The sequence below is a fragment of the Lactuca serriola genome, chromosome 3, assembly GCF_051521515.1.
Source record: "Lactuca serriola cultivar US96UC23 chromosome 3, Lser_US96UC23_V15, whole genome shotgun sequence".
NCBI lineage: Eukaryota > Viridiplantae > Streptophyta > Magnoliopsida > Asterales > Asteraceae > Lactuca > Lactuca serriola.
Genome location: NC_136410.1, coordinates 178168542 through 178195398, shown reverse-complemented (window position 1 = coordinate 178195398; position 26857 = coordinate 178168542).

Below are 26857 nucleotides of genomic sequence, written 5' to 3'. Positions count from 1 at the left end.
TTCATAAATGTTCAGTGCGGAATAAATCTCTAGGGGATGCAGTGTGAGAAAGTCGGGCCCTTCCATTTGAAACCAGAAGTACTTGAAACATTTTATACATAAACCATAAGCACAAAGCTTATTAAGTTGCACAAAATACCACATATCATACAAGTAATGGGCCCAACTAACATACACCCATCGGGCCCAACCCATGCATTCAGGGCCCAACCCATATCATTCGGGTGTAATCTATATCATTAGGACACAACCCATAAAAGACATAATCATACCCAACCCATATAAAACATATACACACATAAATGAGCTACAAAGACAGCTAACATCCTCCAAACATAATCCAATGGGATGGCATTGGTGCCTTTTGTGACAATTGGAAAATTTTGGATCAAGCAAGGTCTGAGGTGTATCTATGTATAATGTAAACCCACAATGTAATCATGTTGCAATAAAACTTTGAAAGCCAAAAGGGAATTATTTGTATAAGTATATATATATATATATATATATATATATATATATATATATATATGCATACTTTGAAAATGATGTGTGTAATAAATATTTGGAAGTCAAGCAAAGCCAAATTGTTGGAACATAAAATCATGAATTAAAAACATTGCTTTATAGTTTTTGGCCTAGTACCCCACCCACCTTGAGATTTTGGTTCTAAGGAGGCCGAAATCACCCACCTAGAACACCCAAGACCGAAAACACATACCTAGAACGCCACTAAGGCCGAAAACAACATTGTGGAGGGGCTAGGGCCGAAATCACATGGGGAACAAGGTGATTTCGGTCATGCCTTGGATAAAATCACCAATGTGATCCTTCCAAAGATGATTTCGGAGGTGATAAAGGGATAAGAAAGTTGACTTCTTTAATTGATACTTCAACAGTCTCCCATGCAAATTAGTATCCAACAAATTTTTAAGCTTATAACCAATAGTTAACTAGGTAAGTATCACTTCATCCTTCTTTACTTATACACGACGGTAAGCAATCAAAAACCCCAACTTCCATTTCTCTTTGATATAACTTCAAACTCTCTCAAAAAGAAAGCCAAAATCTTCCAAGTTCAAAATTCTTTATGTGTATTCTTAGAATTTCGTAAGTATTCCTTCAAAGTCAAGTGTATTTATACACTTTTATGTTAGTTTCATCATATTTTCACATATTATTATGTGTTAGAATTCATAGGATAATATTTTTTCCAACGAAGTTCGTCAACCCTATTCAAGTATTTAGGCTTGGAAATCTTCATATCATCACTTCAAACAACCCACAAATCCACTGAAGGTGATTTCATACGCCCACATTTTCCATTTTTTCATGTTTGGGGGTGGGGGTGGGGGGGAATCCAAGTCAAAATTTGTTTATCATATGAAGACTTGTTTTTTTCATCTTTATGTTGAAGTATTAGCCATTATTTGCATAAAATGTGATTATTACTAGCTTTTGTACAAGTATTTGTGATATATTAGTTTTCAAATGCAAAACTAACAAAAACAAAACATTATATGTTATAAAAATCAAGAGAAAAATTATGAGTTGCAACACTACAAGGTTTTAGGAAGCTTTATACCAAAATATAGCTTTTCCAACAAAAAGGAGTATACTCAAGTTATTTCACTTTTTTGTAGGTGAAAACCCAAAAATATGACGTTAGATCTTACATTTGAAAATAAACAGGATGAGTAATATGTATTATATAAAGATTATATAAATGTTTTTGACAAACAAACATGATGAAACTATAACAATTATAGTTTGGGAGTCACAAAACTACACTAGCATTACAGAAGAAACATCTAATTATTTACAGGTATATGTAGTCCATCTACAAGAAAACGGAATTTCAGTTCTCGTAAATCGATTGATACTGGTTGTGAGACATTCGACTTCACCGTACCCACCAGAGTACACATACTCAGACCTACATTATAACCAGAGTCTCTTATATGGAGAGCGTGATAATTGTGTATAGATCTATACGGGATTGAAAACCCTGCACCTAAACTGTTAGCTACAGTTAGACCGGCAGGTCTAGGGTGACAAATGTCGTAATAGTTCTGACGTCCGAAGGGGCGTCGTTCAGGCAACTAGTCGCATTAATATGGTTATAATAACTCACATAGGGTTTCAACAACACATTTAATTTACGGGGTAACGTACATTTCAAGTAGTTTTATATAAATATAAAACTTCATTACATCATTCTACAGTACAATATTACCTACATTTCTAGTCTTGGTACTTAAGACTTACATTTCATTTTTAAGAAAATATTGGATTTTCTAGAAGTATACACTATCATTTTCACAAAAACATTACGAACCGTTTTTCATAAAAAATGCTTATGAACTCACTAACTTAATTGTTGACACTTTTCAAAATATCTTGTATTCTCAGGAAATCAGTAAACAGGTGACCACAAGAATTTTTGGAGGATGGGATGACATCGCATAACGTTATTCGTTTTTGTCACATCCATCTGATATCATGTAAACAATATTTGAATACAATGTAAACTTATTAAATATTCAATGAAATGGTTGTAATGATTTGTTTCATTTATATTAATTGTTATGATACTGTACAATGACATCATCCGCCCCCAGACGTTTCCGTCGTTCCGGTTCGGGGCTGTGACAGATTGGTAGCAGAGCATTGTTTATAGTGATTCAAGTATGTCAAACGATGTTAGATATACAACTATAAACACAATGAGGCTAAAACACTCAGAATAATAGGTATACTTTCTAAATATAATAATATTTCCATAAAAAAGTATACATGCATGCATAATAGAAAGAGTGTCATAAAAAGAAACGTATAAAAATTATTTAGAGGAGTTAAGCACTACGGTTAAGCCGACACAATTATTAAGTCATGTATGGGATAAATATAGCATAATCAACTATATTTATGAATGATATGACCAACATGCATTTAGGAATGGTCATGATGGGTAACAAATCTAAAACTTACCAACCCTATATACGAAGAAACTCTAGAATCATTCAGAAAGAATTAAAATACTATAGGAGTATTTTAGAATACTATAAACCTTTCATGTATTTCTCATATCTCTATTCTCGCACAGATGATATGGCAGGATTTCACATGCCCGGAGACCCCTATTTCCATAACCAGGGAAATGGTGGTTAGATTGAAGAGGATCCTGAGGAGCAAGTAAAGGAAGAGGAAGAGCCTGAGGAAGACTCGAAAGAAGAAGAAGGTGAAGAGGACCTAGAGGAAGGGGAAGATGAGGAGGAGTCGGATACAGAGTCGGAGGTTATTAACCCTCCTTACTTCACGAGGGTTCCCATATACCGACTAGGCTACCAGGGCCCAAGCCCCGATGGGCAAAAGAATTGGAGAGGTAGAGCCGGCAACAGCGCTAGCATTCTCCTTATGAGATAGAGCGAGGTTACTATAACCTCCACCACAGGGTCTGGCAGACAGGGCCCTTCCAGTCATGGTTCAGCGAATTCCACACCTCAGGGACCAGACTAGAGCATCGGCGAACCGGATCGTGGAACCAGGGGCCTTTTCTGAGGCCATTGACGCACGTACTCTACTACTGGAGAGAGACTACCCTTGGACATAACAACTCATTGACAATCTCTATGGGGACCTTACCACTGCTCGAGCAGAGGTGAAAGAGTAACAGGAGAGGCACTCGGCTCTTGAGGAGAGAGTGATCGTAGTTGAGCGTCTGATAGCAGAGTTACAGGGAGCCTCGACTTCATCTTAGGGACCGCAGGAGACTACCCGCCGTGAGTAGGGCGTATCCTACCCACGTCTTGATTTTATTTATGAGTAAGCGTTGGTACTACTCTTTTATGTAGACCTTCTTAAAGGTCAAATTTCACAAATACTAAGTACTAGCACCATATTATTAATTAAATGCATATGCGTTTTGTTTCATTAAATGTCACTATTTGTTATGCAATTGTTTGTTAGGATGATAAGTATCGTTGTGAATTGCTTGCATATTTCAAGAACAACTAGACATGATACATATAGAAAACAAGGCATTCATTTACAATAATGCCTGATTCTTAACTATTCTCAAAAACTCATTGTCATTCCTCCTTGATAGTTTATAGCAGAAGTATGCCACCAAGAAAGTCAAACAGGGCACAAGAACAACACACCAACAGCTCTGTCACACCCCCGAACCAGACGGCGGAAACGTCCGAGGGCTCGCGTGACTTAAATTGAAATATCATCACAATGAATATACCTGAAACATAACATAAACATCACCATGGATTAATACATTACAACTGACCTTGTTCATATCAAGTACATTGTCTAAATATTACATATCCATAGCATAAATTGTTTGAGAGTTTTCAAAACATAACATCCAAACACACTTGGTATTGTTTTTCAGCTTATCTGTTACCTAAGAATACAAGTTATTTTCAAAACGTCAACATATAGAATGTTGGTGAGTTCATAAGCAGGTTTGATATGAAAATGTTTTGTGTAGTTTATAAAACCCAGAAAATCTGATATTTTCTGAAACAGCAATTGTTTATACAAAAAGTGTGATGATCCATAGGTATATGCATGAATGATTTCAAAACGTGTATAAATGAGAAGTTTTGCACTATAGTTATTGAAAGTACAAATGAATAATGTTGATTTCCCCGGAAAACCCGATGTTTTCCAAAAAAATAGTGTGATCGTTTTGTATTATTGTATCGTCACATCGAATGAATATGATTTCCCTTGATTACTTAGATGGTATTGGATTTTTTTGTGAGTCGTTATAACCATGCATGATAATGACTAGTTCGTCTGTCTTGGCATTCTAGTGAACTTTGGAATTGATCTTAAGATTTTTTTCATCCTAGACTGGCCGAGTCTAACTGTAGCGAACAACTGAGGTGTGGGGGAGTCACCCCCGTATAGATCTATACACAAACTCTCGCTCTCCCTCCAGGAGACGTTAATTATAACTACAGACTATGACCGACACTTATTGGTGTCGCCCGTTATTACTCACTTAATACAAATGAATTAGATTAACCTTGATTAACGACCTGATTTTTGTTTACTTGAATAAGAGGTAAGCCTAACAGACAAGGAGAAGAGGACCACGAGGTCCTACTAATCATGTACGTTATTTAAGGTTGTCGAGTATACGAAGGGCGTGTTGTCCTATTTCGCATATGATTTATTTGGATCTTGCTAGCAATGCTAATGGGCCAATTTGGCCCAATAACATGTAAAAGCCATTGAGGGTCCCCTTAAGCATGTAATTGGGTCACAGGAGGCCTAATAAAACATGTATTATTTATGTTAGGCCCAAAAGTTATGTGAATGGATCACGAAGACCCAACAAGCATGATTAGAATCTTTCAAGCCCAACAATTTGAATATTTACTTTTTTTGTACAGTATAAAAATCGGGAATTCTGTTTGAACAATTGTTGAGTCGCAAAGACACAAAGTTTGTCAATTGTTTTATAACGATATTTAGATTTATGAAAATATATGTATATTCTTCAATCAAAATTCATAGGTTATAAAATTTTGTATTGTTGACCCAAATATCCTACTAGTAAAATTTTTGACTCAAGAATATTGGTTTGCCCTATTCAGCCCTTCTTTTAGTAAAAATGACAATTTTTGTCCCTTTTTATGAAAAAATGACATTTTAGGTCCTTAAACAACTTTTTCTTGACATTTTGGCCCAAAGACTTATTTAGATAAGGTTTTCAGCCCAAGATTTGGTTTTTGGACAGATTTAGCCTTTTAAATAAGAAGTTTTGCACTTGAAGTCCAATCTTTCGCAAATTTTACAATTTTAGCCCAAAAGCCAAAAAACTTTGCAATTTTAGTCCTATTTGATAAATAAGACATTTTTAATCCCTGAAACATGTTTATATGCGTTTTTAACCCTTGTTTTGGGAACCTTATAGTTTTAGCCCCTTAAAACATATTTTTCACAATTTTTTGGCCTAAAGGCCGAAAAGCCCAATGTTTAGCCCATTAGGCTAAAATTTACACTTTTAGTTCTTTAAAAGTCAAGATTTTCATAATAACTCATATTATAATTGATTTAACTTTTTTGACCCTTATAAAACCGTAAATGACATCTATTTCTCATCTTTTGCTTATTTGTATAAAAATGGTTCATAATTTAGATTTGTGTTTTGTTTTGCTTGTTTTGAATTCGTATACTACTTTGGTCTTAATAATAACATGTATAAGATGTCTTAGAACACATATATCCTTATCATGGTTAAGGATCTTGAATAGATCATGATTTTTTACACATATTTATCAAATACGTTCAAGAAATCACACATATCATGCAAAAACACATCAATCTACACATTTTACTTGTATTCTCCCCCATAAAACATGTGAAAACTAAAAATAGAGGGGTATGAACTCACCTTTGCTTGTTGTTTCGGTTTAAAGAAAGAAATGGAAGAGTTTGATGCTATTTTCGGCCTTAGCAAGCTTTCTTGGGTTGATTTCGAACTTAAGAAGCTTCTAAGGTGTTTATGGAATAAAACTTTGTAAGAAAGAGTTCTAGATGTTGTAATGGAAAAAGATGTTTGTGTTTGATAGCACTTACCAAATATTGACAACACTTGAAGAAGATCCTTGAATCCAAGCTAAATTTTCGAGATTTTCTTTGAAGGAAGAAGGAAGATGATCTTTGAGAGTAATGGAGAGAATTTGTGTAATGTGTGTGTGTCTCCTCTCGGCCGAAGATAAGAAGAGAGGGGAGAGAGAGAGAGAGAAGTGAAATGACCATTATGGATGTATGTTGGTCCATGCATGGGTATATGAAACGTAATATGGAGGTGGCACCTCCTAAGGTCAACTCTCCCATTATACTTTTTTCTCTTTTTTTATCATTTGGGCCGAGAGGGAGAGAGAGAGAGAGAGAGAGAGAGAGAGAGAGAGAGAGAGAAGGAAGATAATGGCTTGGGCCTTTTGTGATTGAGTCCATAATATAAGGCCTAATTTGATGATTTTCGGCCCTTTGGGCTTTTAGAGTAGTTCACGGCCCAATTTTGTATAAAAGAATGGGCTTTATGGCCCATTAAGATCTACTAGATTAGTTATGGCCCATTACGGGCCATTAGGGTAATTTATTTCATTTTAGGCCCATTATCACCCAAAATGTTAAATTTTATGAATGTGGGTCCAATTAGGGCCCATTTAAGGGTCCTAAGCCCAAAACAGTCAAATTGGAAGCTTATTGGTCCATTAGGCCCAATAAGAAAATCCTAGTCGATAATGGACTTAAATTAGGATTTCTAGGGTTTCAAACCTTTTGTTGACTATTTGAATGTTTGTATAGAGTGTTTGATGGAAATTTTGTTGTCATTGAATAAGAATCATACATGCTTTCAAGTTTTAGTTACAATGTTATCCTTGTTAAGTGTTTACAAAGCATTAGAATTTCTAGCTGTGACATCGTCCCCCCGTTAGAGGGACTTTCGTACCGAAATTCTTTTTGAAGCTAATTTGAAAATGCGAGAATAGGTGAGGGTACTTCTACTTCATCTGGTCTTCGCGTTCCCATGTGAATTCCGGTCCACGTTTCGCGTTCCATCGAAATTTCACAATCGGAATGCGACTTTCCTTAGTACGCTTCACTTCCATGTCCATGATTTCAATCGTTTCTTTGACGAACAGGAGATTCTCGTTGATTTTGATTTCTTCCAATGGGATAACGAGAGTCTCGTTGGATAAACATTTTTTCAAATTTGAAACATGGAACACGGGGTGTACACTTCTAAGCTCGGCAGGTAGCTGCAGCCTATAATCCACTGGACCGATTCGGGCAAGAATCTTGAATGGTCCAATGTATCGTGGGTTTAGTTTTCCCTGTTTCCCAAAACAAATCAACCCTTTCTAGGGAGAGACCTTTAACAACACCTGATGCCCGACTTGAAATTCCAAGGGCTTTCGTCGTTTATCATCGTAGCTCTTCTGTCGGTCTCGTGATGCTTGAAGTCGAGCTTTTATTTGAACTATCTTCTCTATCGTTTCGCATATGATTTCCGGTCCTATTAATGCATTGCTTGGTATTTTCTCTCTTGCTAGCTGAGTGTCACCTACCTCAGCCCAACACAACGATGATCTACATTTACGCCCATGTAATGCTTCAAAAGGAGCAACTTTGATGCTTGAGTGATAATTGTTGTTGTACAAAAATTCAATTAAAGGAAAGTGGTTATTCCATGATTTGCCAAAATCGATCACATAAGCTCGGAGCATATCTTCGAGCGTTTGAATAGTTCATTCACTTCGACCATCCGTCTGTGGATGATAAGCAGTGCTCATATCAAGTTGTGTTCCCATAGCCTTTTGAAGCGATTGCCGAAAGCGTGAAGTAAATCTACTATCTCTGTCGGAGATGATGGATATTGGCACTCCATGAAGTCTCACAATTTCCTTGATGTAGATTCTCGTCAGTCGTTCCATCTTGTATGACACTTTTATTGGCAGGAAATGAGCAAATTTTGTCAACCTGTCGGTTATTACCCATATGGTATCCAATCCATCTGTAGTATTGGGTAATTTGGTCACAAAGTCCATAGTAATCCTTTCCCATTTCCACACGGTTATTACCAGTTGTTGTAATAGTCTCAAGGGCTTCTGATATTCTACATAAGTGGCAATTTCTGCCTTCATGTTAGACCACCAACACTATTGTTTGATATCCAAGTACATTTTATCTGAACCCGGATGGATGGAGTATCGTGTCTTATGGGCTTCATTCATGACTACCTCTCTGAATCCACCAAGTTAAGGGATCCAAATTTGGTTCATGAAATAATGTGCTCCATCCTCCTTGACTTCGAAGTTCTTTTCCATTCCACGTAACGCTTCGCTTGTTTTGTTTTCTGTCTTCATGGCATCAAACTGGGCTGCTTTGATTTTCGAGGACGGATGGGATTGAATGGTTATCGAGAGTATTTTCACACCGCGATTTAAGTATTCCTTCCGGCTTAGGGAATCAGCTACCACGTTATCCTTGCCTGGATAATACTTGATTTCACACTCATAATAATTCAGCAGTTCAACCCATCTTCGTTGACTCATGTTTAACTCCTTTTGATTTAAAATGTGTTGGAGACTCTTGTGGTCAGTGAAAATGGTGCACTTTGTACCATAAAGGTAGTGCCTCTAAATCTTCAAGGCAAAAACCACACTTCCTAATTCGAGATCATGAGTGGTATAATTCACCTCATGTGTCTTTAGTTGTCAAGACGCATAAGCTATCACCTTCCCACGCTGCATGAGTACATAGCCTAACCCTTGATTTGAAGCGTCGCAGTAAATCACGAAGTCCTCCGTTCCCTCTGGTAATGATAGTACTTGTGCACTATAGAGAGCTCGCTTCAGAGTTCGGAAGGCAACCTCCTGCTTTTTTGTCCATTCAAATGGCACGCCCTTTTGTGTAAGCATGGTTAGTGGATTGGTTGTTTTGGAGAAGTTATGAATGAATCTCCTGTAATAGCCTGCGAGACCTAAAAATTGGCGAATTTATATGGGTGTCGTCTGGACTGCCCATCCTTCAATGGCTTTGACCTTAGAAGGGTCCACATGTATCCCTTCTTGACTGAAAACATGACCTAAAAAGTTTGCGCTATGGGGCTAGAACTCACACTTAGAGAGTTTTACGTATAACTTTACGGTTCGTAGGGTTTCCAAGATTTGTCGGAGATGTCGGCTATGCACCTCTTTGCTTCGAGAATATACTAGCATATCCTCGATGAAAACGATGACAAAGTTGTCGAGGAATGGTCGGCAGATTCAATTCATCAAGTCCATGAATGCGGCAGGGGCATTCGTTAGAACGAAGGGCATTACAAAAAATTTATATTGTCCATAGCCAGTTCGGAAAGCGGTTTTGGGGATATCCTCTTCCCAGACTTTGATTTGGTGGTATCCAGATCGCAGATCTATGTTAGAGAAGTAACTTGCTCCTTGAAGCTGGTTGAATAGATCGTCGATTCGCGGGAGTGGATAGCAATTTTTGATAGTGAGTTTATTCAATTCTATGTAGTCAATACACATCCTAAAGGATCCGTCCTTTTTCTTAACAAAGAGAACCGGATCTACCCAAGGTGAGAAGCTTGGTCGGATGAATCCTTTGCTAAAGAGTTCGCTGAGTTGGCTAGACAGTTCTTTCATCTCCGCAGGAGCCAACCTATAGGGTGATCTGGCATTGGATGTAGCTCCCAACACAAGGTCAATTCGGAACTCGACTTGTCTTTCTGGGGGTATCCCCGGGAGATCTTCAAGAAAACCATCCGGGAAATCTCAAGTCACTCGGATGTCTCAAATGTTGACCTCTTCCTTGGACTTATCCAGTATGTGAGCCAGAAACGCCAAGTCCTTCTTTTGTAGATACTTATGTGCCTTAATACACGAGATCAGACGGAGGTTCGTATTTAGCTTGTCTCCGTATATAATTAGGCTTTTGTGATTAGGGAGGTGAAGGCGAACGGCCTTCTCGTGACACATAATTTCAGCATGGAGGGCTCAAGCGGTCCATGCTGATAATCACATCATAACTCCTAATAGTTATAGGCATCAAGTTTATTTGAAAGACGTGATGATTTAAGGTTAGGGCACATCCTACATAGATTTTCCCAGTTGATTCTTTTTTCCCATTAGCCATTTCGACCGTAAAGGTTTCATTAAGCTTGAAGGGTTGTTGTTTTAGCAAGTGTTTGAATTTATTACTCACAAAGCTTCGCTCTGACCTGGTATCAAATAGGATGAATGCATATGCGTGGTTTAGGAGAAACGTACCAGTGACAACAGTGGGACCCTGAACCACTTCTCCTTGACCCATGGTCAGCACTCTCCCTGCTCCTCCATTCCAAGGGTTTTTGACATTGGGGTAGTTTCGATGGAAATGCGCAGTCTTTCCACATCAATAACAGGTGTGGCTTACCCTAGCTTAGTTGTCGCTATTGTTGGTGTTGTTGTTGTAGTTACGGTTGTTGTTGTTGTTGTTTCCCTGCTTCTGGTTCTTGGGAGGATACGTCTTGCAGTATTTTTCCGTGTGACCCTTTCGATTGCAACTGGTACAATACATCTCCCTGCATTCGGCATTGTGATGGAGATTTCACTTGTTACACATTGGGAGATTCCCAGCATATTTCTTAGGGGAACTTGGAGTAGATGAGACTGGAGCATGTGGTGTGGAGGGAACTTGGGTGGTTACTGCATGAACTATTATTGTTGGTTGTTTCTTTGATGACTCTGAGCCCTGTCGTCCCTTTCTCTTGTTATTCTTTCCTTTCTTGTTGTCACTCTCCTTCTTGCCTTCAGTTTCCCCTGAGTTCTCTCCCTTCTTGTTGTTGTGGCCGTACAACTTCTTGGCCAGCCTCTTAGCACTGTCAAAGGTTTCAGGATTTACAACTATCACATTTCCTTGGATTGGGGAGGTTAACCCCCAGATGAATCGTTCGATTTTCTTTCCTTCTGAAGTAATCATGCCAGGGCACAACAGAGACAGTTCCCTAAACCTTGATATTAAGCATCGATGTCGAAGTTTCATACGGTGAGATTACACAACTCTTGCTCCATTTTCTGAATTTCGCCACGCGGGCAGTACTCGACCATCAACATTTCTTTCAATTCTGCCCACGGCATGGCATTGGCTACGGGAAGAGCCATGGCCTCCACATGTCCATTCCACCAGGTGAGAGCTTGATCAACAAATGTGCATGCGACAAACTTCACTTTCACCTCTTCGGGGCATTTACATATCTCGAACACCGATTCCACCTTTTCAATCCATCTCTTTAGCGTTATCATTCCCCCTGTGCCATTAAAGGTTCGTGGCTTGGCGTGTAACCGCCAAGATTCAGGTACAACCGATTAGCCCTTCATCTTTATTTATTTTTCATTTTGGGCCTTTGTGTTGGGTGAGTACGTTGGGCATACAAGGAGTACGCTGCGCGTACTCGTGCCTCATTTAAATACGTCATCGTCGGGTACGCTAGGTGTACCCAAGGTTACGCTGGCCATAATCGGTCCAGACCCAAAAACCCTAATTTGAGTTGTTGGCTATAAAAGGAATTAGATGGCTTGGTTCCTCAGCCAACATCCTTCAGAAAGAAACCCTAAGAGAGTTTTTCCTTCGTTCATAGCTTGCTTGTGAGTGTTCTAAGCTTTAAGGTGTCGTTTCAAGGTAGCAAAATGAAAGAGGAGTCCATTGTGGAGGCTAGAAGTTGGTTTGCAAGTGTAGATCCGTGAAAAGCAAAGGTTGGAGCTTCTTCCTAAGGTAAAAACTTCAGATCTTGCCTTGTAGTTCTTATGGTATGCTTCATGGAAAAATTTCTAGGGTTTTGGTCCCAAAGATGGAGACTTTATGAGCAAGTAGTCTCCATTGGCTTAGATCTACCATATTCCAGGTCCATTTGAGTTGTATGTTCATAAAAATGTGATCTTGGACGTATATATTTAGCCATGCGTGAGATCTAGATCTTTGGAGTTGAAAAGGAAGATATTAGAGAGTGTAGGAGCCTTTACAGCCATGCCAAGGTGTAACAACGCAAATTTTCAAACAAATTTTTCATTTTAAAAAATAAAGTATTTCCATTCAAAACAAGGCATAAATAATTTAAGTGTTATGTCAAATACAAATTGTCCAAATCCCAAGATCATAAAAAACATCCTTCAGTGTGTATCGATCATGTCGGCGCCTTCCCACGGTCCTCGTTAGTACCTGAAACACATACATAACAACTATAAGCATAAATGCTTAGTGAGTTCCCCAATATACAACTTACGCACATACGCCTTTCCAAGCCCTGTCCTATCGGTCCATGTGTCTCAGGGGACTTCCGTCCCTGCTGGGTAAACCTTCCGGTCCTACCCATGCCGACCTTCCGGTCCATCACACAACATATTGCCTTCCGGCCCATAACATATTGCCTTCCGGCCCATAATATAATCGCCTTCCGGCCCATAACATACATAGCACATATAACAAACAGCTTACCACATATAGCATACATATCACATATCATATCTGACCTTCCGGTCACACAATCAAACCCTTTTGGGTACAGTATAGTGAGAAGACTCACCTCGTGAATGCTGAAAGCTAGCAAATCCTGAAATCACTCGTGCACAATCCGACGAGCTACAACCTCCCTATAACATCACATATCTCTCATTAACACTTATATCTTCTAAGTGTGACTATCCCTAAGAAGTCAGACTTAGGTCAACTCTGGTCAACGGTCAACGGTCAACGGTCAACTCGACCGGACTCGGCGAGTACCATGGCGACTCGGCGAGTCTAGACGTCCTCCAACTCTCTGGGATTCCCCATCTACTCGTCGAGTATCCTCCTTGACCCGACGAGTTAGTCCTGGAAGAATCGTGGGGCCACCCCGACTCAACTCGCCGAGTCTGAAGAACAACTCGACGAGTCCCAGTTAATCTTCAAGCTACTCGCCGAGTCTGCTCATCGAATTCGGCGAGTCCATGCCATGCAACCGCTCAAACTGCATCCTAAGGTCAGAACTGCTTCGACCATTCCTAGGTCTGGCCTTCCTAGGACGATCCACCACGTGAAGCCCTCATTTCAGTGCTCATGATACACCATGTGATTCATAATTTACATTTTGACCTAAGGCATAAGGATTCCAATCCAAAACCTTCATCAATTCCCGAAATGCATAGACATGGGACATTCTGGACCTCCAAGGGTCTCAATACAGGGTTACACTCGTTTAGGGGACTAGGGTAACAGTCAATCTAATCACACAAGGGTTCCATAAACCCTAAATCCATAAATACACCAATATATTAGAGCATACACGAATTCTTACCTGGATGATGTATTCTCTGTGTCCCCAATCCTCAGAATGTGACCCCGTTGCTGCTCCTTTAGCCAATCTCTTCTCTTCCTTGCATAATCACTCTTCTATAATCAACAATGGCCTATGGTCCTTGCTCCAGATGCACCCAATCGATTTAGGGTTCTTCTCAGAAGGCTAAAATGAATAATGACGGCCAATAAGTCTCCTTTATACGTCCCAAACCTGAACGGTTAGGGTTTTCGCTAAACAGCGTAGACTCGCCGAGTCCATATCTGGACTCGTCGAGTCCAGTCGCGAACCCGCGACCAAGTCTGCGATCCTACTCGGCGAGTCTAGGCTCCAACTCGCCGAGTCCCCTCTTAAATCACCCCAAAAACATAATTTAATAATACCTGAGATTTCGGGCTGTTACAACTCTCCCCCACTAGGATTAGACTTCACCCTCGAAGTCTCACTCTGCAAATAGTTCCGGATGCTGCTCCTGCATCTCATGTTCCGGCTCCCAATTCATTTCCGATCCCTTACGGTGTTGCCACTGAACCAACACCAGAGGTACCTCCTTGTTCCTCAGAACCTTGATCTTCCGATCCCTGATGGCCACTGGTCTCTCAACATAATTCAGGCTCGCATCCACCTGAATATCCTCCAATGGAACTACTGCCGACTCATCGGCTATGCATTTCCTCAATTGCGACAAATGAAAAGTGTCGTGGATCTGTCCCAACTCCGCTGGCAACTCCAACCGATAGGCTACCCGACCTATCCTTGCAATCACACGAAATGGCCCAATATACCGGGGCCCCAACTTGCCCCTCTTCCTGAATCGAATCACTCCTTTCCAAGGAGAGACCTTCAGGAGAACGAAGTCGCCGACTTGAAACTCAAGCTCGGATCGGCGCCTGTCTGCATAACTCTTCTATCGGCTCTGGGCGGTCAATAACCTCTGTCTAACTTGCTGAATCTGCTCTGTCATCTGAAGCACGATTTCTGTGCTACCCATCACTCTCTGTCCCACCTCTCCCCAACAAATGGGGGTCCGACACCTCCTACCATACAACAGCTCGAAAGGTGGCATACCAATGCTCGAATGATGGCTGTTGTTGTAGGAAAACTCTGCTAAGGGCAAGTATGCATCCCAGCTACCCCCGAAGTCTAACACACACGCTCGAAGCATGTCCTCCAGCGTCTGAATCGTCCGCTCGCTCTGACCGTCTGTCTGGGGATGGTATGCGGTACTAAAATGCAATTTAGTACCCAGCTCCTCATGGAATTTCTTCCAGAATCTGGAAGTGAAGCACACATCACGGTCTGAAACAATCGAGATCGGCACTCCATGCCGAGATACTACTTCTCTCACATATATCTCCGCCAACTTCTCCGCTGAAGAACTCTCGCTGATGGCAAGGAAGTGTGCACTCTTCGTCAACCTATCCACAATCACCCAAATTGTGTCAACTCTCCTAGCAGTCCTCGGCAATTTGGTGATGAAATCCATAGTGATCTGATCCCACTTCCACTCGGGGATCTCCAATGGCTGTAACTTGCCATGCGGTCTATGGTGCTCGGCCTTAACCCTACGGCAGGTCAAGCACCTCTCAACGAACCATGCAACGTCCCTCTTCATACAGGGCCACCAATACTCTTTCCTCAAATCCAAATACATCTTCGTAGCACCGGGATGGATCGAGAATTTCGATCTATGAGCCTCTTCCATCAAAGTAATACGCGTACCGCCCACGAACGGTACCCAGATCCGACCCTGAAACGTCAGAAGCTCTCGTCCATCGTTAACGAACTCTGAAATTAACCCAACGACCCGCTCTTTCTTCTGTATCTCTGGTCATACAGCCTCGGCCTGTGCCCCACGAATAGCATCCAATACTGGAGTCATCACAGTCAGTCTCAAGCATACATCTCGCAATGGAGTGCTCTCCGCCCTACGGCTCAACGCGTCGGCTACCACATTAGCCTTGCCTGGGTGGTACAGGATCTCACAATCATAATCCTTGACCACATCAAATACTTCAAACTCTTATGGTCCGTGTATATCGTACATCGAACCCCATACAGATAGTGACGCCAAATCTTGAGAGCGAACACTACTGCCCCCAACTCTAAATCATGCGTGGGATATCTCGCCTCATGAGGCTTCAGCTGCCTCGACGCATACGCTATCACATGACCCCTCTGCATCAACACTGCACCCAGTCCCGAAATCGATGCGTCGCAATATACTACAAAATCTTCCATCCCTTCCGGGAGAGCTAATACCGGGGCTTCGCACAACCTTTGGCGAAGTGTCTCAAAGGAGGTCTACTGTTCGGGCCCCCATGAGAATGCAACACCCTTCCGGGTCAATCTGGTGAGCGGCACTGCGATCTTGGAGAAATCCTTAATGAATCTCCAATAATACCCTGCCAACCCAAGGAAGCTCCTGATCTCAGAGGGTGACTTCGGCACCTCCCAACTCATCACCGCCTCAACCTTGGCTGGATCGACCAATATCCCTTTCTGATTAGCAACATGTCCTAGAAATTGGACCTCCCGCAACCAGAAGTCACATTTGGAGAATTTTGCATAAAGCTTCTCCGACCTCAATACCTCAAGGACCTCCCTCAAATGCTCCTCATGCTGCTCTCTAGATCTCGAATACACCAGAATGTCGTCGATAAATACAATCACTGACCGATCCAACATCGGCCTGCATACCCTATTCATGAGATCCATGAACACAGCCGGGGCATTGGTGAGCCCGAAAGGCATCACCACAAACTCATAATGCCCATATCGTGTCCTAAACGCTGTCTTCTGGACATCCTCATCCCGCACTCTCACCTGATCGTACCCTGACCTCAGATCGATCTTGGAAAACCAAGATGCTCCCTGCAACTGATCGAATAAATCATCGATCCTCGGTAACGGGTAACGGTTCTTGACCGTCAACTTGTTCAACTCCCGGTAATCAATGCACATCCGGTGTGAACCATCCTTCTTCTTGACGAACAGAATAGGTGCTCCCCATGGCGAGCTGCTCGGCCGAATGAATCCCTTCCCCAACAACTCCTGGAGCTGCGAGGACAACTCTTGCATCTCTGGAGGTGCAAGACGATAAGGCACCTTAGCAATAGGCGCGGCCCCCGGAACTAGATCGATACCAAACTCTACTTGCCTCACAGGAGGTACTCCCGGCAGCTCCTCGGGGAAAACATCTGGAAACTCACGCACCACAGGGACCTCCTCAACTGACTTCGGTCTCTCGGAAACCTCCCGCGTATCCATCACATACGCCACAAAACCCTTACAGCCCTGCTGTAGACACTGCCTCGCACTAGCGGCCGAACAAAAAGCTGATCCCGAACGGGTACCCTCGCCGTACACCGAAAGAACTCCCCCACTATGGTCTCGTATAGTCACCAGCTGACGCTCACAGTCGATGACAGCGCCGAATCGGCTCAACCAGTCCATGCCCACGATGACACAGACATCACCCATCGCAATAGGAATCAGGTCAATCGGGAATTCGATCCCGAAAATCTCTAACACGCATCCCCGGAGAACCTCCGTGGCACAAATCACTCTCTCGTCAGCTATAGAAACCCTCAGAGGCCGACTCAACGACTCACGACTAACGCTGATATGCTGACTAAAGGCTAAAGATACAAAGGATCTACTCGCACCCGAGTCAAATAACACTAAGGCAGGCACAGAGTTCACAAGGAAAGTACCTACGCATATAATAACATAAGCATAACGTCTCGACATTAAAAATAAGTACATGAATTACAGCATACCTTCCACAACATCGGGCGCAGCGCGGACCTCCTCCGCAGTCAGCTGAAAGGCTCTCCCCCGAGCCCTCGGGGCCTCGGCCTTCACCAGTCGAGTCGCAGTAGCTCTGGCAGCAGGTACAGATCCCTGAAGAAGCTGAGGGCACTCGGCCTTCCTATGGCCTGTCTGGTTGCAATGAAAGCAAATCGTAAACCCCTTGGGGCACTCCCTAGCAATGTGCCCCTCCTTGCCACACTTGTAGCAAGCACCAGATCGACATGCCCCATCATGACCCTTGCCGCACTTTCCACAAGTGCGGCCCTTCAAACCTCCTGTCCTCGAATCGGCAGACTTTATCCGCTTGGCTGCCGGCTGGGACAGAGTCGGTCGCCGGTCCACCCGCTGAGACTCGGCCTCCTCCCTGACCTGGGTCTCCAACTCGATCTCGTGCTTCCTTGCATTCGCCTGAAGCTCAGCAAAAGTATGGTAGGTGGAGTTTGACACAAACTCCCGGATATCCCTCCTCAACACTCCCAAGTACCGGCTCATCCGAGCCTGATCGGTGGACACCAGCTCGGGGCAGAACATCGCCCTCTCATGAAACTTCCGCGTGATCACCGCAACAGAATCAGTACCCTGCTTGAGGGTTAAGAACTCCTGAACCAATCGTTCCCTCTCCACCGGGGGAACGTACTCGTCCCTGAACATAGCAGTAAACCCCTCCCATGTCACTGCTGTAATCTCTGCCAAAGTGAAGTTCGCCGTCACGAACTTCCACCAGTCCTTCGCTCCCAGACGGAGCTGGTTCAAAGCGAACCGTACCCTCAGGTGCTCTGGGCGTGAACAAGTGTAGAAGCACCCCTCTATATCCGCGATCCACCTCATCGCAGCAATCGGATCCTGCGTCCCATCGAACTCTGGTGGCTTCGTGTTGCTGAACTCTCGGAACAGCAACGAGTCACCCCCCTGTGGCCTAGCAGCGGCCACAGCTGCGGTAGCTGCAGCGGTTGCAACCTCAGTCAATGCGGCGTACCGCTCATCAAACGTCTCCATAAGGGTGGTCTTAGTGGACCCAAACATCTCCGGGATCTCAGCCCGGATCGCCGCCGCTACCTCCTCGTGAATCATCTGACGAATCTCCTCGTCACTCACACCGCTCGAACTCGCTCCGTGGCGTGGTCTAACCATGATGTCTCTGAAATACAACATAAAACTATCAGAGACTCCATCGAGTGTAATCGCACTCGATAACGCAACCCTACTCAGTCTCCGATATCCAAGGATTCTTACTTGGGCCTCCCACTGACCCGGTGTCTTCGGTAGTACGGGCCCAATACTACCGACCACACCGCATCAGCATTCATCCCAAGTCTTCCTCCCCAAACCCCGGATAGTGAGTACTCTACTTTGGTTATGCACTATCTACTCGCACACTAGCAAAGCATCTCATACCGGCAAACTTCCCTAAACTAAGGCATCATAAATCAGGCCATTCTAGTCCTATCATGAATACCTAGTCTTCTAGCATGCATAACAATTCATATCATATAATATTGTAAGGTATTTTGGGGATCTTTACCGTTCGGGCGCTGACTGATCGTACACACTGCTTCTTTCTTGTTCACCACAAAATCATTCATAAAAGTTTATGCCTTTATTTGTAAAAGTTTTCCTCAAATCCTCGGTTTGAGTTCAGTTACGCCCGAAGGTGCACCCGAATCCCTCAAACAAAGGCTCTGATACCAATTGTAACAACGCAAATTTTCAAACAAATTTTTCATTTTAAAAAATAAAGTATTTCCATTCAAAACAAGGCATAAATAATTTAAGTGTTATGTCAAGTACAAATTGTCCAAATCCCAAGATCATAAAAAACATCCTTCAGTGTGTATCGATCATGCCGGCTTTCCCACGGTCCTCACTAGTACCTGAAACACATACATAACAACTATAAGCATAAATTCTTAGTGAGTTCCCCAATATACAACTTACGCACATACGCCTTTCCAGGCCCTGTCCTATCGGTCCATGTGTCTCAGGGGACTTCCATCCATGCTGGGTAAACCTTCCGGTCCTACCCACGCCGACCTTCCGGTCCATCACACAACATATTGCCTTCCGGCCCATAACATATTGCCTTCCGGCCCATAATATAATCGCCTTCCGGCCCATAACATACATAGCACATATAACAAACAGCTTACCACATATAGCATACATATCACATATCATATCTGACCTTCCGGTCACACAGTCAAACCCTTCTGGGGTACAGTATAGTGAGAAGACTCACCTCGTGAATGCTGAAAGCTAGCAAATCCTGAAATCACTCGTGCACAATCCGACGAGCTACAACCTCCCTATAACATCACATATCTCTCATTAACACTTATATCTTCTAACTGTGACTATCCCTAAGAAGTTAGACTTAGGTCAACTCTGGTCAACGGTCAACGGTCAACGGTCAACGGTCAACTCGACCGGACTCGGCGAGTACCATGGCGACTCGGCGAGTCTAGACGTCCTCCAACTCTCTGGGATTCCCCATCTACTCGTCGAGTATCCTCCTTGACCCGACGAGTTACTCCTGGAAGAATCGCGGGGCCACCCCGACTCAACTCGCCGAGTCTGAAGAACAACTCGACGAGTCCCAGTTAATCTTCAAGCTACTCGCCGAGTCTGCTCATCGAACTCGGCGAGTCCATGCCATGCAACCGCTCAAACTGCATCCTAAGGTTAGAACTGCTTCGACCATTCCTAGGTCTGACCTTCCTAGGAAGATCCACCACGTGAAGCCCTCATTTCAGTGCTCATGATACACCATGTGATTCATAATTTACATTTTGACCTAAGGCATAAGGATTCCAATCCAAAACCTTCATCAATTCCCGAAATGCATAGACATGGGACATTCTGGACCTCCAAGGGTCTCAAACAGGGTTACACTCGTTTAGGGGACTAGGGTAACAGTCAATCTAATCACACAAGGGTTCCATAAACCCTAAATCCATAAATACACCAATATAGCAGAGCATACACGAATTCTTACCTGGATGGTGTATTCTCTGTGTCCCCAATCCTCAGAATGTGACCCCCTTGCTGCTCCTTTAGCCAATCTCTTCTCTTCCTTGCATAATCACTCTTCTATAATCAACAATGGCCTATGGTCCTTGCTCCAGATGCACCCAATCGATTTAGGGTTCTTCTCAGAAGGCTAAAATGAATAATGACGGCCAATAAGTCTCCTTTATACGTCCCAAACCTGAACGGTTAGGGTTTTCGCTAAACAGCGTAGACTCGCCGAGTCCATATCTGGACTCGTCAAGTCCAGTCGCGAACCCGCGACCAAGTCTGCGATCCTACTCGGCGAGTCTAGGCTCCAACTCGCCGAGTCCCCTCTTAAATCACCCCAAAAACATAATTTAATAATACCTGAGATTTCGGGCTGTTACAAAAGGCTTAAAGGTTCTGACTTTATGGATTAGGAGGCTTAATGAGAGCCAGATTTAGAAGTTGAAGGAGTGTCTAAACCATTTAAGACAAGAAATATGGTATGGCTGAATCTGGGATTTACGCTGGGCGTAACTCCCACTACGCGCAGCGTAAGGGGTTGCGACCCCCGATTGTGACTTATCGATGTACGCCCCGTGTACAGAAGTTGGTACGCCCCGCGTACTGTGGTCAGTTGACTTTCTTTGACTTTTAGGGTTTGGTCAACATGAGTCAAGGAAGGGTAAAATGGTCTTTTACCCCTCTATGGGATAATGATAAGGGTGTAGCCTAGTCTTGAAAGTCTATATTAATTAGAATGATATTTCATTATGATTAGGCGGGGTTGGGTCTTCGTTTCGAGATTCGGAGATAGCGAGCACGTGAGATTCTAGACTTCCTGCGAGGTGAGTCTTCTCACTATACTGTACCTGGAAGGGTATTTATGTGTGACCGAGAGGTCGGATATGTTATGAGTTGTATGCATTGAATATGATAAGTTAACCGTTTGTGTGACATCCCCATTTTCACGGCCAGAAAAGACCGATTTTGTTTATGCTTTATAAAAATCAGAGTACTTCTTTTCATAAAAATGTTGCGGAATTTGTTCCCAGAAGAACATGATAAATACGTTATCAAAACATTTTTGAAGAATCATATTTTATTTATTTTAAAACGTTTGGGATGTCATCGTTAATACAGAAACATAAGCATAAACAGAACTTACTAGTGATCTACATCTCTTTAATCTCTCAGTGTAATGTGACTTCATGACAACACCTGTGACATAAATAAACTGAGTGGGTTTGGTTGGGAAACCTGGTGAGTACATAGGGATTTCAATTCCACAATGTTATACCATATATATAGTTTAAAACTCACAAAATATACCATTTCACCATATATATAAACAACTCTTATCCCACCCCGTCGATCCTCACAATGAGACTATCCATATTCTCGGACCTAAGATTATCCGTTTTACCTAATCCATACTCCCGGATCAGAAATGAACGACTTTACCTAATCCATACTATCGGACTAGGGACAAATGACTAATCCATACTCTCGGATTAATAATGAATGATTATGCCTAATCCATACTCTCGGACTAGGGACAATGACTATGTCTAGTCCATGCTCTCAGATCAATGACATATACTAAAGTTCTATTCTCAGAGTATAAGTCACTCGTACTCGTAAGAAAATACTAGCCAATATTCCTCATAATTAATTTAGGTTTACTCTTCATCCTAAATCATCATATATAATCAGGTATGTTCTTTAACATGTATTTCAGGAAACATCAATTAACTCGCACATAAACATATAATTAATACTTCAATCAATACTTGTATTAAAATCATGTTCATGAAAGGGACTATGCACTCACCTGGGAAGGTGGTGACTCGGCACTCGGACAGCAGTTCGTTACTCTTAAAACAACTTCCTCGACAAAACCTAGTATCATTACCACTAGAGTTTAGTCTGACGTTAACCACGACAAATTAATAGTCTAGCTATTATTATTATTATATAAGCGTTAAATAACACTCAATATAACTCATAATAATAGCCCAAATACTTATTATAGGGTCCTAATAACATTACTATATTGAAACATAAGCTATACTAAAGATAGCGTAGGCATAGCTTACTTACAGCGGGTTTTCTCGAAAACCGGGCTTCACTGGAGCAGCGTTCCCGAGCCAAAAGGCTCTTTTCTCGGGACTCTGGGAACCTCGGGGATTCCTTCGGGTGCTAGGAGGTTTACCTAGACTTTAGGGGGGTTAGGATAGGCTAGAGAGAGAGTGTAGAGAGAGAAAGAAGTGGGGAAAGGTGTGAGAAATGAGAGAACCCGACACTTCAATTTATAGGGTGAAATCCCGACGGACTCGCCGAGTCGGTTCACTGACTCACCGAGTCAGTGCCACATGTCATCATCTGATGGCTTTCCTTGGGGAGAAAGCCTTGGCCCATATTCAGCCACGTCACCCCTTTTGCAACAGCACCCTGCCGACTTCTAAACCCCGTAACTTTCGCATACGAGCTCCGTTTTTGACGTTCTTTTTTTCCACGCGTAGTTAAAAACAAGATCTACAACTATCATTTAGACTTCATTGGCTAATTCTCGACCGATCTCAAATTTAACAGTAGGAGGCGTTTAGACTGATAAATGACCGCGAAGAATTCGTAACTCCTTCATACGAACTCCGTTTTCGTCCATCTTTTTACCATTGAGTTCCTATTAATGAGATATTCAACTCTCATTTAGGTCGCGTAAGCCAAAAACCGCTCGAACTAAAATTCGAGTTTCGGGTCGTGCACTGCTAAGCCGAACCTTAGAAAAATCATAACTTCCTCATACGAAGTCGGATTTGGGCGTTCTTTTTATCGACGCTCTTAGTTTAACATATTCTACAACTTTTGCTTAGATTTCTAAGGCTAAATCTTTCTCTATCGTAAATTCACTATTTACGCTTCCCGGTGCCGTGCCGGTTTTGCCGTAAAACTTCGACGGGCCCTAACTTCTTCGTTATAAATCAGATTTCGGCGTTCTTTATATGTACGGAAACCTTGAGACATATTCCACAACTTGGTTAAGATTATTTATTCTAAATAATATTTTGTCGAAAAGTCGTTTTCGACCCCTATTTCCTCTAAATTGACTAGCCCGGATTTGTGGGGGCTACAGTTTGTATGTGCTATATATGCTATGCTTGATATGGGCCGGAAGGCATTATGTTATGGGACGGAAGGCATTTTATGTTATGGGCCGGAAGGCATTGTGATGTGGACCGGAAGGTCGACGCGGGTAGGACCGGAAGGTTTACCGGGTCGAGACGAAAGTCCCCTGAGACACATGGACCGGAAGGTCATGGCCTAGAAAGGCGTATGTGCGTAAGTAGTATTTTGGGGAACTCACTAAGCATTTATGCTTACAGTTGTTGTGTGATGTGTGTAAAACCAACTAGTTTTAAACCTACTAACTTAAACACAAAGACAAACATACGAAAGGCAGTGTACCTATCGATTAGCAGTTTAGTTCAGGTAAGTAGGGTATCGAACACAGGGAACGGTAAACAATTAAAATAAATGCTAATATTATCTAAATAAAACAATTAATAGAAAGGGGGTTTCTCTAGTTTTACAAGACTAGAAACTTAATTAGAATAACCAACACACAAATTAACTAACTAGCAACTAAAACAATTAATTACAACCTAAATTCGATAGTAAAGAGGACTTCTGTTTAGGTACGACTCATTTGTTCCCATGGATGATTTTAATGTATCAGATTAATTCTTCATTGGCTACCGATTAAGATAATTAGGTTCACGTTCGCTATTCCTAATTCTTAGAAAACAAATTAGCTCAAGCAATGGCCAGTTGTCTAAATTAACGGGTTTCCTAGATTATTGATTCGGGTTAAGTAAGACTTGTAGTGGTTAACTAAATTGGCCCTTCAATTAACCTCTTGTCGATGTTCATCCAACAAGCTTACACATTAACTAACCTATCTTCTAGTTAATTCTAGTTTCGCGTTCGTTATTCCTAGACATACAACTATGTGGTCACAATAAATCATATGAAATTAATAACTAAGAGATGTTCATACAACTTAATTACTGATTTATTAACAGAAGAATAGTTATTGTCAACACATAAGGTTCTTTAACAAGCTTAACAAAACATAATTACCAATTAAAATTAATCCTACTCAAATAATCAATCCATGTTCACAAAATTGTCTACCCTAACAGAAGAATAAGTTTTTAGCTCATGATTGCAGTAAACATAAACTCAAAAATGAAATCAAAGTATGTAAACATGATTCAAATCAAAAAGTTACTAAGAATAAACCAAAATTGTCTTGATTATCTTCACAATTGAATGTAGGGTTGATTCTTCAGTTCCTCACGACCTAGCAGCACTTCCAATCGTTTCTCAGCCTCCTAGGGTTTCTTTCCATGCTAGGATATCGATCTGAAAGTCCCTTTATATAGATTTTCTCAAAACAGGGGCTACTCGGCGAGTCTAGTGACCTACTCGGCGAGTCCGTCACTTAAAACCCGTGTACGGCAAGTCAGCGCGTCCAGAAACGCGAAAGTTCGATACGATTCACCGATTAGTCAACCCTACTCGCCGAGTACGTTTCGAATCAGCATTTTCTCAAAACACAAAAGTCGTCCGAAATTGTGTCTACTTTTCAGAACATTTTAAATCTCGTCAATCGTAGTTACGGTTCATGAGATATGGCCCAAACACTGACGAGGGGTCAAGCTGTCCAGCAACATCCTTCTTTCTTCAAAATCCATGATCCAAGCTTCCAATCGCTAGTTCCGCTTCCTTTTCCATCTGAGCATGTAATTGTGCTGCAAAATGAAATTATAAACTAATTAAGTACCTTTTCTTCATTAAATGAGACAAAAACAACATAAAGTATTAAGATAATGCATGAATTTTATAACTAAATATGCCCATATCAAAATACCCCACACTTGACTTTTGCTTGCCCCCAAGCAAAACTGAATTTTACTACACTAATATTAAATAAGACAATCCCAATTGAACCCATCCATTATGCCAAGACTTCAACGCATGCATTTGTGTCTAAAATTTTCCTAATAACCCCCATACTCTAAATACTCACAATCCTCATAAACATTCGCCCACTTTTTCCGAACAATGCTCATTTTATGCATCCCTCCGAATCCATCCTCAGAAAACCTGTTAACCTCAAGGTCTTTTTGGTTGAGCAACCCAAGCATACATAATCTAGACAATTACAATTTAGGATACCACATTGGAGCTCTTTGGAATTCTTCACTTCTTTGACATTTGATCTTTAATTTCTTTGAATTCAACACCTTGTTGTTTGATTTTTGGTATCTTCAACTTTTTGAATTTCTTCGGAATTTTTGATCTTTTGATCTTCACTTTAATTGCTCCAAAATTCTTACAACTTTTCTTGTAATTCTCTCTCTATTTTTAACATGTAACTCACTTTTTTTCACTCAAAATCCTACATGCTTAAGTAGGGGCGCTCAACTTCAACCTTTATTGGTTAACGATAATAATTTTCCTGGATACATTTTTGGTACACAATGCTAAACATATTGCATCCTTCGGGCTAAGAAAGGTCGTGTTTTTGTCCCATGATTTCACTAGAATAAGGGAAGCCACAAATGCATTATAACGTATGTAGGCTCAACTAAACATTTGGGTCCTCATGGAATCATCAAATATAATACTAACATGGTTTCTAATTGTTTTTACCAAAATTTTCTAAATTAGCCGTAGCAATTTTAATGCAAAAATTTCAAAATTAACTAAAATTTCAAGATTTTCGAATTTTAACTAAAATTTTAACTAATTTAACCAACCCTCTACCCCACACTTAATTTATGCAATGTCCCCATTGCATATTACGCATGATAAAGAACAATAAAATAAAGAGAGAATTGGAACAAACTCCCCTGGGATAGTAGTGGCGAGGTTGATATCTCTTCTCTTCAGCTCCATCTTCAATTGACTTTAGACATGGGAACAACTCATCCATGTCTTGGGTCAAAAAATCTCGTGTGGTACAGTCTTTATAAAAGCTCCAAATATAAGGGAAAAACTCTTGGAAATGCTCGGAAAATGATCTTCAAAGAATAGAACCAATGCCCATATCGAATGTCATCAAATCTTCAGCTCAAAAGTAAGAAGAATGAGCAACTCGTCGAGTAAGTATGTAGACTCGCCGAGTTG